General features: G+C 47.2%; 1 pseudogene; it reads left to right on the forward strand.

Annotated features, from left to right (window-relative positions):
• Nucleotides 1–7,080: 7,080 nt before the first annotated feature.
• LOC143975871 (small ribosomal subunit protein eS6 pseudogene) lies at nucleotides 7,081–7,806 on the forward strand (annotated as a pseudogene).
• Nucleotides 7,807–12,278: the final 4,472 nt, after the last annotated feature.

Below are 12,278 nucleotides of genomic sequence, written 5' to 3' on the forward strand. Positions count from 1 at the left end.
AGTCGCATTAATGGAAAAATATTCCTGTAGTGCTTTGAACCGACGAGAATAGCAGAACTTGACAGACAGGAGAGATTCGTTTAACCTCCAATGTCTGGAGTGTCTTCCTCCCGACCCCCCGAGGAGCGTCACGATTACCAGGGAATGGTCAGAGACCACCGTGTCTGTGATGGAGGCTTTGACAACCTGGGGCAGGAGCGAAGTAGGTACAAGAATGTGGTCAATTCTCGCGTAGGATTGGTGTGGGGCTGAAAAGTGGGTAAAATCCCTCTTCAAGGGGTTTAATTCCCGCCACGTGTCAGACAAACCATAGGCGTGAATCAATTTGGCGACCCGCAGGCTTGCTTTAGAGGGCCGGGTCAAACGGGCATGTAAGGGAGAGGATTTGTCGAGGCCTTGGTCGAAGGCAACGTTAGAGTCGCCTCCGACAATGACAGTCCCTTCTAAATGGGGGGTTAGGTTGTGCAGCAGGGATTAGAAAAATTTGACTTGGCCTGTATTTGGGGCATAGTAGGAGACCAGGGAATAAAGGTGGTCTCCCACAGTGCCCTTTATCAGTAGGAATCTGCCCTCCGGGTCAAAGCTTTTGTTGAATTTGCACGTTTTGGCTACCAATATGGCTACCCCTTTAGTTTTAGATTCTGCATTGGCGAGGTAGAATTGGGGGAAGTGTGTGTGAAGGAACTTGGGATTATACCGGATAGGAAAGTGCGTCTCCTGAAGTAGGATCATGTCCAGTTTCAGGGACTTATAGTAATCACTAACTTTTTTATGTTTGATGGGGGAATTAAGGCCCTGGATAGTGTGAGAGGCTACCTTGAGCCTGGCGTCCGGGTGATCAGTCATGGAGCAGAGGGGGAGCCCTGCATCTGAAGACGGCCCCACTTACCCAGTTAATGACGGGGCTCCCGACAACAGTAGTGGGGTCCTCGGCCTGTGGTGGTCTCGTTGAGTGTAGAGTAGCATAGGTGTTCCAATGCATGCCTAGAAAATATGACAGTGTTAAACAATTCGTAGAAGTAGCTTATCACATAGGGGGGAGAAAGGAGAGGATAGGATACAGAAAGAGAGAACTCCTGGAGAAGGAAAGAGGAGATCGGGGCAGGAGACACCCCCCGAAGTCCTAAGAATAATCAACAACATCAACTGACCCATGAGGTCAGATGTCCCGACCCTCAGGCACCTGAGAGAGACCGAGGGTGGGGGAAGTACGCAAGTGGTCCCCTGTGGAACTAGGGACCCCCAGACAGGATATAACCCGATCCGTTAACATAACAGAAAAATAAAAACATGAGGCACGGCCTAACATTGCGTTTAGGTGGCGCAGAGACAAACCATTCCGAACAAAATAATAACTATTAGATGTGTTTCCAGATATGGGGTGGTTACTTGAGTCTGTAGCCCTCTGTAGTGATTTCTGAGAGTTCTTCAGGGCTTAACAGAAGGGGGCATGGGATAGGAGTGGGGTAGAGGGCAGTCCAGGGGAGGGTATGGGGGGACAGCAAAGCGTCCGGGGGTAGGAAAGTCTGGGAGGGGGGGTGAAGGTGAGAGGTTTTAGGGAGGAGCAGGGCCCAGCAACGGTAGAGGACAGGTCTCCCGATGGATGGGGGAGAATCCTCTGGCCCTCTCCAGGACCTCGAGCGGCCAGTCACAGAATGAAGAGTAGAAATTCAATCATGGGTGCTTCTCAAGTAGGTGCATTGTCCTTGACTTTCTTGGCTCTTCCGGAGGTCCACAGCGGAGATTGGGGGCTGTTGGGTGTTGGCCGTTTGTGCGAGCCATGTCCAGAATTAGAAGTGTCCATGTCTGCCTCTTGAGATATAAATTTCAGTCGGGTGAGAAAGTGTATGTTTTCCCTTTGTCAACGAACCGAACAGCAAAGGGGAAGGCCCACTTGTATTTTATTTCTCTCTGCATCAGCACAAGCAAAAGAGGTTTCAGAGTTCTCCGTCTCTGTATGGTGGAAGGGGAGAGATCTGCAAAAATCTGTACCTGGTGACCCTGACACATGACTTGCTGCAGAGATCTGGCTCTCTTCATTACTTCTTCCTTCACAGTGAAATGGTGGGGCTTGACAATTACGTCACGTGGGGTGCCGTCCTTCCTAGGAGGACCAAGGGTTCTATGGACCCTGTCAAGTTCCAGTTTTGGAGCTGGGATATCAGGGATTAGCTGTGTGATTAGGTCATGGACCACTGTGGAAACATTCACTATCGATTCCGGTAGCCCGCGGATTCTAATGTTGTATCTGCGTGACCTATTTTCAAGGTCATCTATGTGGGCCATGGCCAGGTCAAGTTGCTCCTGCACCGAATAAATGTGCCTGGAGTTTTGGTTGGGTGTCCTCCATTTTGCGTTCGATCGTTTCAATCCGTGAGCCCAGGTTAATAAAGTCAGCTTTTAGTTCCCCTGTGATTTTCAGGGCAGTTTGGGAAAGTCCCTTCTCCAGCAGTTCAGAAAATTTACAGAATAAGGCATCCATGTGGGATACTGGGTCTGTGTGAGAGACCTCATGGGTGGCCTTGGCTGCCTGGGGAGCCATGTGTGCTCCTGAGGGGGATGGGGAGAATACCTGGAGGGTGCATTCCAGGAGGGACACCGTGGAGGCCGGGGATGGCGTGGTGTTCTTGGGGAGGCCTGAGACTGCCTGGGGTAGCATGGAGAGGTGTAAAGTCTGTTTCTGACCTGTAATCTGCCAAGCCTGTGGAGCGGCGTTCCTGGGATAGGAGCTGTGCTGCGGCGGCCATCTTGGATTTCTCCCTCTCATCCAGCGATGCGAACAGCGGGCCCAGATTTTGTTTTTCCGGTCCCCCGGTCATCCGATGGTGTACCCCGGCTCTTAGGGAAGCTATCCTTGCTGCTTGTGAAGCGTTAGGTTGGCCGTGCTGTGCGCTAGGGGTCCTGTTGTTCCACGAGGCAGCGGAGATCTAGACGATCGCGGCCATCTTGGGAGTCTCGCACATGCGCCGTGGCTTCCTTTTTCAATGCGCAAAAGCAGTATTTGGAGTAAAATTATTGATTTCGGTGACAATGGGTGTTATTTACTAAAGGTAACTCCACTTTGCACTCCAAGTGCAGTTTTAGGTGCACTTTTGCAGTGCACTTGTAGTGCATAGTGGATGTGCCTTTAGTAAATAACACCCACAGTGATGTGTTAATTTTCACAATCATGCCATTTTCCTGCCATGGTGCTGAAAATGAGCAAGATTTTGGTCAGTAATGCACTACATACATTAGTTAACAAAAACAGTATGTGGGTGTAGCAGACCCACAACATAAGCTTATCTGAAGAAGAGACTGTCCCCTCATCTCGCTCAGAACTTGGGTTTGCACTTTTGTAGAAAAAGGCACAACAAGAAAAAACATAAATTTACCTAGGAGACACCTAAAACCAAGCCAAGCAGTAAATGAAAACAAATATTGGAGTTTCAAAGAAAAATGTATTCCTAAAATGCCGCTCAGACATTGTCTGGCATATCAATGGCCCCCCTACCCACAAAGTATTCCATGTATTGGTTTCTAAGCTCACGGGCGCTTTAGGGGGGCAAGCCAGGACGAGCAGCTTCAAGGCCCGTGAGGTTCTCATTTTCAAGCAAGTCTGCTTCTTGGACAACTGAGACCGCATAGTTTGCAGAATGTCTTTTTAGGAAATTGTGAAGAACACAGCACGCCAGCACAATGTGATTTATTTTGTATTCCGCCATGTGGATAGGCGTTAAAAAAAGGCGGAACCGGCTGGCCAGTATACCAAAAATGTTCTCCACCACTCTTCGGGCTCTGGACAGGCGGAAATTAAAAATTCTCTGGTCCGGGGTGAGGGTCCTCATCAGGAAAGGCCGCATCAGATGGTTTGCCAGGGCAAACGCCTCATCCGCGACGAAGACGAACGGGAGTCCTTCCTGATTCTCTTCTGGGGGTGGCAAGCCCAGACTGCCACTCTGGAGACGCCAGTAGAACTCCGTCCGTGCGAACACTCCACCATCCGACATCCATCCATTTTGCCCCACGTCCACATACAAGAAGTCATAGGTCGCTGATACCACTGCCAACATCACAATACTATTAAAGTGGTTGTAAACCCTTACAAACCACTTTGACCTACAGGTAAGCCTAGATTAAGGCTTACCTGTAGGTCCAAGCAATATCTCCTAAACCTATATGGTTTAGGAGATATTTGCCCGAAAACGGGCACCGCTGTCTACGGCGCAGGCGCACTGAGCGTGGCATTTCCAAGAATGGAGCTGCCGCGCGTGTCGACTCCCGTACGCATGCGCGGGAGTGACGTCATCGCGGCTTCGCCGAATGACAGCGACAGAGCTGCGAGACGCCACCAGCAAGATGGATGCGGCGGACTACAGGGGACCGCAGCGACTTCGCTGGCTCCTGTGTCAGGTAAGTGACACATAATGGGCTACTATGCGATGCATAGTAGTCCATTATGCTTTGTCTTTGCAGGGAATGAAAGAGGAAGTAAACCCATCAGGGTTTACTTCCTCTTTAAACCCCTTGTAGTTAAAATAGTACGACCCCCAATTTGGGTGGTGGGACGATGCGGACGTGCTTCCCATCAATTGGGCCTCCACAATTGGGAAAGCCCCAACGACTGGCAAAGTGGGAGGCCACAGTCTGCCATTCCTGTGGCGTTGAAGGACACTGTGGGGTGAAACAAGACCAAAAATTTGTAGTTTTGCAAACCAACATTGCAAGCAGATTAGACACCAACATTTTTGGCCAAGATCAGTATAACATTTTGGGAACTGAGTATTTAAAGCCTAAAGTATAAGGTCCCCTTATCAGAGTCATCACCCTCCATCCCTCCCCCACCCCCCATCCACCCCATCTGATGGGCCCTTTCCAAAAAAATGAGGGGTGGATGTTTTGGACAGGTAACCCTCTCCACTTGATTGAGAGCTGAATGCCTAAATAATGTGTGATACTTTGGGAAGCCCCTCCTTACTTACACTATTGGCAGCCCACCGGACAGGTAATAAGTGTCATAATAACAAAAAGAAAACAAAATGGAAGCACATTTTAAAATTTTGCTATTACATATCAAGATAATAATAGGGGAAAAAAACAAAAAAATGATAGCATTTGAAAGAATTGAGGCAGGCCCTTGCACTACATGCTTTGGTGAATTCGTCCATAAATGTGACCATCAAAAAGGTAGATATAGTGTGTATTGGGTTTGGTAAAGTCAGCAGATATAGGATTGCTAGCAGCTGAGCTAGCAGTTGGGGGGAGAGGGGTTCCTAATGAGTTTGGCACAACCAAAAAAAAAATGTCACTCTGCATGAATTGAAGCACACACATAACATTTGTAGACATTTTAGGGGGTGTTTAGGGGAAAGCAATACTATGGAGCTGACAAAAGACATTGGTAAGTGACTATAGTTTTATGGGCCAAGAAGAGCATGGTGGGGAAGATAGTGAGGCAAATATGCATGAGGACAAAGGGGCAGAGCATATGAATTAGAGCATATTCCAATGATGGTAATTAGGGAATGAGGAAAGAAATGCAAGACATTAGCAATCATGAAATACATAGAATGTGATGTTAAAGGAGAAACTTACCTTCATATAGTCCTTCTGCAGGACCTGAATGATGGCAGAACAGGTCTCTGGAATAATGATCCCCAGAGCCTGGGGGGGAGATGCCTGTAGAGAACTTGAGGTCCTGAAGGCTTCTCCCTGTTGCCAAGTAGTGATATAAGGGGTCAGCAAAGCCAGCAGATGGTGAAAAACGGGGTCCGTCATCCGGAGATAATTCCTGAAATCATCAGGATTATTCTCGTGGATCTCACGGAGCAAAGGCATGTGCGAGAACTGGTCACGCTGGCGCAACCAATTCTTGGTCCACAAACACCTCCCATCCCTGTTCATGGACCGGGCTTGTGTCAAAGTAAGAACCCCAACACGACTCTACGACGAGTACGTAGACGAAACATGGTTTGAAAACGGTCGGCTGGTCAGAACGGACAACAGAAAGCAACGATAAACAGCAATGCCTGAAAGAACAACCTGAATAGCAGAAGCAAGCAGACAATAAGCAATGCAAATCAAAGCGTACTATACCAAGATATAGTCCACAATGAGAAACAAATACTTACTGACTACACGCACTGATTATCAGATACGCAAAGACAAGCAAAAACTGAAGAGCAGTAGCGACCTGAATCACAAATCTGAAAAGCGCAAATCGTCTCTCAAACTTCTACTAACACGCGATGCACACAAGATCAGCAGAAGGAGCCCAAAGGGTGCTGGACGTGGTGCTGAACTTCCCTTTTCTAGGCCTGCCATACGCGGCTTACGTCATCGCGTTCTTGCCAACCCGAAATTCCGACAACTTAGTCCGACCGCGTGTATGCAACATCACTTCCGGGCCTCGTCCGGAATTAATCCGTCGGAATAACTCCGACGGATTTGGTTGTCGGAATCTCCGACCGTGTGTACAAGGGCTTAGGTTTTAAAGAGTCAATCCAAAAGGGTCTGCTCTTATCATGCCCAGAGTATAGAGTAATGGATCTTGAGATGTTATTATTAGTAGCAAAGGGCCTAGAATCTGCACAGAGCAGAAAAAAGGTAGCTCCTCTCATAATGGCCTCTCACACACCGTATTCACACCCACCCATACCAACCCCGCGTGTTTGTTACAACTGCACTCCAGAAGGGAACGCCGGAGCGGAAGACCCGGAAGTCTGCCCACAAGCAACTAGGCCCCAACCATGACCCACATGAAAGCGCTCAGTACCAAGGACATGACTGCTCAACCTCACCCACCACCCTGCCCTTCTCCGGATCACATGCATCTTCTTCACTAGGATTCAGGCAAGCCTGTGTCACCTGCCTGCTACACCCTGGACTGTTATGCCACAAGGTGCCCAGAACTCCCCCTCCCAATTCAATACAAGTCAATGGCCCTCATCCTGAACACCTGGATGAAGTTACACCCAAACATTATACTCCTTCAGTATGTAGATGACCTCCTGCTTTGTGCAGATACCCTCCAACATGGTGACATCTCAAACTTCTCTGAAAGCCTCGTACCTGCTTCCTCTCCCCTCTTTCAGGCGGGGGACCTGAGATAGGCTGTGCAGACATGAAGCTTAATATCTCTTTCCCAGCCACTGGCTGCCAGAAGCCGATTAAAGTTGAAGATGAACGCAAGCTGCATAATTTTTATGAGAAACGTATGGCCACAGAAGTTTCAGCTGATGGGATATGTTGTGCGCATCAGTGGAGGCAAGGATAAGCAAGGTTTCCCCATGAAACAGGGAGTTCTCATCTAGGCCATGTTTGTCTGCTATTGAGTAAGGGTCACTCCTGTTACCGCCCCAGGAGGACTGGGAGCGCAAACGCAAGTCTGTGCGTGGCTGTATTGTAGATGCCAACTTAAATCTGTTGAACTTGGTGATTGTCAGGAAAGCTGAGGACATCCCTGGCCTCACAGACAACACTGTTCCACGTTGTTTGGGTCCTAAAAGGGCAAGCAGAGCCCACAAGCTCTTCAACCTGTCCAAAGAATATGATGTGCGCCAATATGTGGTTAGAAAGCCTCTTGCTAAGGAAGGGAAGAAGGCCAAGACTAAGGCCCCCAGGATCCAGCGTCTTGTAACACCTAGAGTTCTTCAACACAAGCGCAGATGTATTGCCCTGAAGCAGGGCACTCAGAAGAATGAGGAGGAAGCATCAGAGTATGCCAAGCTCCTTACTAAGAGAACAAAGGAAGTAAAGGAGAAGGGCCAGGAGCAGATTGCCAAGAGGCGTAGACTTTTATCACTGAAAGCCTCCTCCACTACGTAGCCGAGCAAGGATGCAAGACCTCAAAGCAAAAAGGTTCAGTGGTGCAAAGAGAAGGTGGTTTTCCTATGTCACTGCATCTCCCAAGGCACTCGACATCTCACTGAAGAAAGAGTTGCTGCAATCAAAGCCATCCCCTTGCCTCAAGGTCAAAAGCCCCTACATGTTTTCCTAGGATTAATCTCCTATTGCCGCTCTTGGATCCCAGGAGCCTCCCTTTTGATGCAACCTCTCTATGTTGCCCTGAAATCTGATCCTTTCGAGCTTTCCTCAGAGGCTGTGAACAATTTTGAAGTTCTGAAGGAGATCCTCTCCACGGCCCCTCCATTGGGCCTCCCGGACTATGAAAAGACTCTCAAACTGTTTGTCTCAGAGAGACAAGGGCATGCCACTGGAGTTTTGGCTCAGGCCCATGGCAACAGGCTCAGACCCATCGGGTATTACTCTTGCCAACTGGACCCAGTGGCCAAGGGGCTACCCTCCTCTTGTCTTAGAGCCATCTTTGCAGCCCAGGCCCTTTTGGACAAAACCGTTGACCTGGTGTTGGGCCATCCTTTAATCCTCCTTGCCCCTCATGACATAACTGCCATACTAAACCAAGTACAGCCCAAACACCTCAGACTCCAGTGTGCCTTGCTTCTCCCTGATAACATCACTCTCATCCGATATGATACCCTCAACCCATCCACTCTACTTCCACTTATGAGGGGGGAACCTCTTTGGAGAATGATCCCCACCTCGCCGATCATGACTGCTTTGAAGTGATGAAGATGGAGACTTCACACCTACCGACAGTTAGTGAAACGGCCCTTGAGAATCCTGACTTGACAATCTTTGTGGATGGTTCCAGGTATGCAGACAGCGCTGGACGGTACCACACAGGATACGCAGTCACCACCGAAGATACAGTTCTTCAGGCTTCAGCATTACCTTCCTCCATGTCTGTCCAGGAAGCAGAACTCCAGGCCCTAACAATGGCATGCAAGTTGGCAGAAGGAAAAAGAGCTAATATAACATACAGCAAAATCTACAAAGGAATGGTTCACAAATAAACGTATCCAGGTGTTAGAATGGCCAAGTCAAAGTCCAGACCTGAATCCAATCGAGAATTTGTGGAAAGAGCTGAAAACTGCTGTTCACAAATGCTCTCCATCCAACCTCACTGAGCTTGAGCTGTTTTGCAAGGAAGAATGGGCAAGAATTTCAGTCTCTCGATGTGCAAAACTGATAGACATACCCCAAGCGACTTGCAGCTGTAATCGCAGCAAAAGGTGGCTCTACAAAGTATTAACGCAAGGGGGCCGAATAATTTTGCACGTCCCACTTTTCATTTTTTTATTAGTTAAAAAAAGTTTCAAAAATCCAATAGATTTCGTTCCACTTAACAATTGTGTCCCACTTGTTGGTGATTCTTCACAAAAAATTAAAATTCTATATCTTTATGTTTGAAGCCTGAAATGTGGCAAAAGGTTGAAAAGGGGGCCGAATACTTTCGCAAGGCACTGTATATGTATGTATTTTGGCATCTTTTTTCCTGATTCCTTTTAACTAATTGGTCTCTCCTATTACGGGGAGGTCTCTTTATTAGAAAACGTGTATTGGGGATAGGGTCTGTTTGGGACACATTGGCATAACGAAGCCTTACCTGTACATCTGTTTCACATTGCAGGTTGGATTTAAATAAAAGATTTGTTATAAAAGCATAATGTTTAGGTAGTAGCAATAAAGCAGACATTATTGGCAACGAGTCAATCACATTTCGATCCTCAGCACAGAGGGGGAGCACTCCTTTAAGTTGTTCAATTATTTGATGGTTATGAGTGGGAGGTGAATCAAGTTTATAAAGTAGTGCCCATGCATGTCCATTACATCCAGATGAAGCTACACATGGCTGCGGCAAGGATCCCTGATTGAGCTACGGGCTGACGCTGAATACAAAGGAGTACAGGAGTCTGTATGGGAAAAGTTTTTATTGCCACGAGTGTAACCAGCACGGCAGGGCTCCAGTTTATAAGCCCATTAAGGTACCTCTTTATATTTCCATCGGCTAAGCGGGGCAATATGATGGTGACGTTGGCTCTGTAAGTACTTCCCTCTCAAGTCTGGCAATAAACTGTACGGACGATATACACGTCTTCCAGCATAAGAGACTTTATATATGGGATGCTCAGGGACAAGTCCAGTACCGCTAAAAACGCCTGATGCCACAGAATGAAAAATTAAAGAGGGAAAGAAAAGTGATTAGATAACCCCCCTGCACTGACTCCTAGTACTGCTTATATTGTGCATATTGTTTATACCTCCATTGGATCATTTAACTGTCATTCTTTGACGCTGTAATAGAATCAGCATACTATTTGAACAAGCTTTTTTATGAGAAGATGAATGACTTTCAGTGAATTTAGAACCTTAGTCAGAGTACTCTAATGGGAGGGGTTTCAATTATCAACATCACTGTTATCTTTATGGCTCTGCTTTAATTGCTGCCCTCTTGGCTATCCCTGTCTCTTATGTGGCTCAAGCTCCCAGGGGAATTGAGGTTGGACCTACATTGCTAATCAGCAGTAGTTGGTGCATATTTATTACCACCAGCATTGGATCAGCTTCAATTCCACTGGCGTCCGGATGTGTGTTTTTTTGCTTTATGTTTGGTGTAAGCACTTTTGTGTCCATGTTTCCTTCTTGTCTGTGCCTGTTGGGATCGATTAACTTTATTTGGTCAACAACAGCCTATATATTGTAGTCATTCAAGTGGTGACCTTCTATATAGATCTTAGCGTGTTTTAATGAATTTTAGGTGTACTGTTTACATTAATTACATTGAATGTATTTAATAAAGTAAGAATAGTTTTGATACTTTGGTGTATTGTCTCAGTGAGTTTCACTGTCCTTGGAGTCACCTGTCCTTTATGGACCCATGTTTTTTTGTTTATAATATGATAGAGGTTAGAGGACTATCCCATACAAATACCCATCACACGCACTCAGTAGACCTCGTTTTTTTTCTTCATCATTATATGGTGTAAGAAAGGAGCTTAGTCAGTCGGTGACCGCAAGAGAAAGTCTTTTTAATTGGAAGCATTAAAATCCACGATCAGATCACAGGTGCAAACTCCAGCTCCTGCAGATTGTCAGGCCGCTAACGGCGATATGCCGTTAGTGGCGGCTCCCGTGCACATGCGCGGGAGTGACGTCACCGCTGCTCCGGCGCTGAGTGGCCAGCAATACCCGGAAGGAAGATGGAAGCTCCGGACTACAGGTGACATTGCTGGCTCCTGTGTCAGGTAAGTGACACATAATGGACTACTATGCGATGCAGGGAGACAAAGAGGAAGTTAACCCATCAGGGTTTACTTCCTCTTTAAGTACAGTATAGTCTAGAGTGCCCCAATAGCAAAGTAAAAAAAAAAAAAAAATAGGATTTTTTTGTACTCACCGTAAAATCCTTTTCTCTGTAATTCACCAACCAACACAGCTCCTCTCTGTACAAAGTGGGGTTGTTAGCCTGTCACTAGGAGAAACTAGGCAAAATAGTAACAATACACAGAATTGTCAGCTCCGCCCAGGGGGGGGGGGGCAGGCCCTGTGCTAACAACCCTCCCTGCTGCTACAGCAGCTTCAGTACGTCAACAAGCAGTACAACTTAGAGAAAAGGAGGGATGGGTGCTGTGTTGGTCAGTGAACTACAGAGAAAAGGATTTTATGGTGAGTACAAAAAAATCCTATTTTCTCTTATATTCACCAACCGACACAGCTCCTCTGTACAAAGTGGGACGTCCCCAAGCAGTGCCAAAACAAGGGGTGGGAAAAACAGCATAAAAACCTTATCCACCATGGCAGTGGGAACTAGTGAAACTCTTGCCACAAAAACAGTGCGTGGAAACACCACCACAAAAAAACAGGGCACCCTCAATCGGAGTAATTACCCAAACAAAAAACGCATAAAACTGCGGACGTAATGCAACAGTGCACTTAACATAACAGTACTGTTTTTACCGAAAAAACAGGAAAAAAAAAAAAAAAAAAAGGCTATTTGCATATTGCAAGGCAACTACACGGCAGCCTGCAAGACTTTGCGGCCAAAACCTACATCTACCTTGGTAAACGTGTAGACAGACAACCAGGTTGAGCGACAGACTCTTGGTGTCGGAAGGCCCAAGACGTGCCAATTGCCCTTGTGGAGTGGGCCGTGACCGGAAAGGGGGGCACCTGCCCCTTTAAAGTGTAGGCTTGTATTATAATCTATCTGATCCACCTAGAAATGGTGGCCGACGAAACAGCCATGCCTTTCTTTGGACCAGCCACCGAGACAAACAGTGAGTCTGATTTCCGAAAGGGAGCAGTGACAGACAAATACACCCTCAGAGCCAAAACCCCATCCAAAGCATGAAGGTCCACCTCCTTGGGGTGCCTCGGCTTAGGGCACAGAGATGTTAACACAATGTCCTCGTTGATATGAAAGGCCGATACAACCT

The sequence above is a fragment of the Lithobates pipiens genome, unplaced genomic scaffold (genome assembly GCF_037356315.1).
Source record: "Lithobates pipiens isolate NorthernLeopardFrog02 unplaced genomic scaffold, aLitPip1_a1.2 Scaffold_13, whole genome shotgun sequence".
Lineage (NCBI taxonomy): Eukaryota > Metazoa > Chordata > Amphibia > Anura > Ranidae > Lithobates > Lithobates pipiens.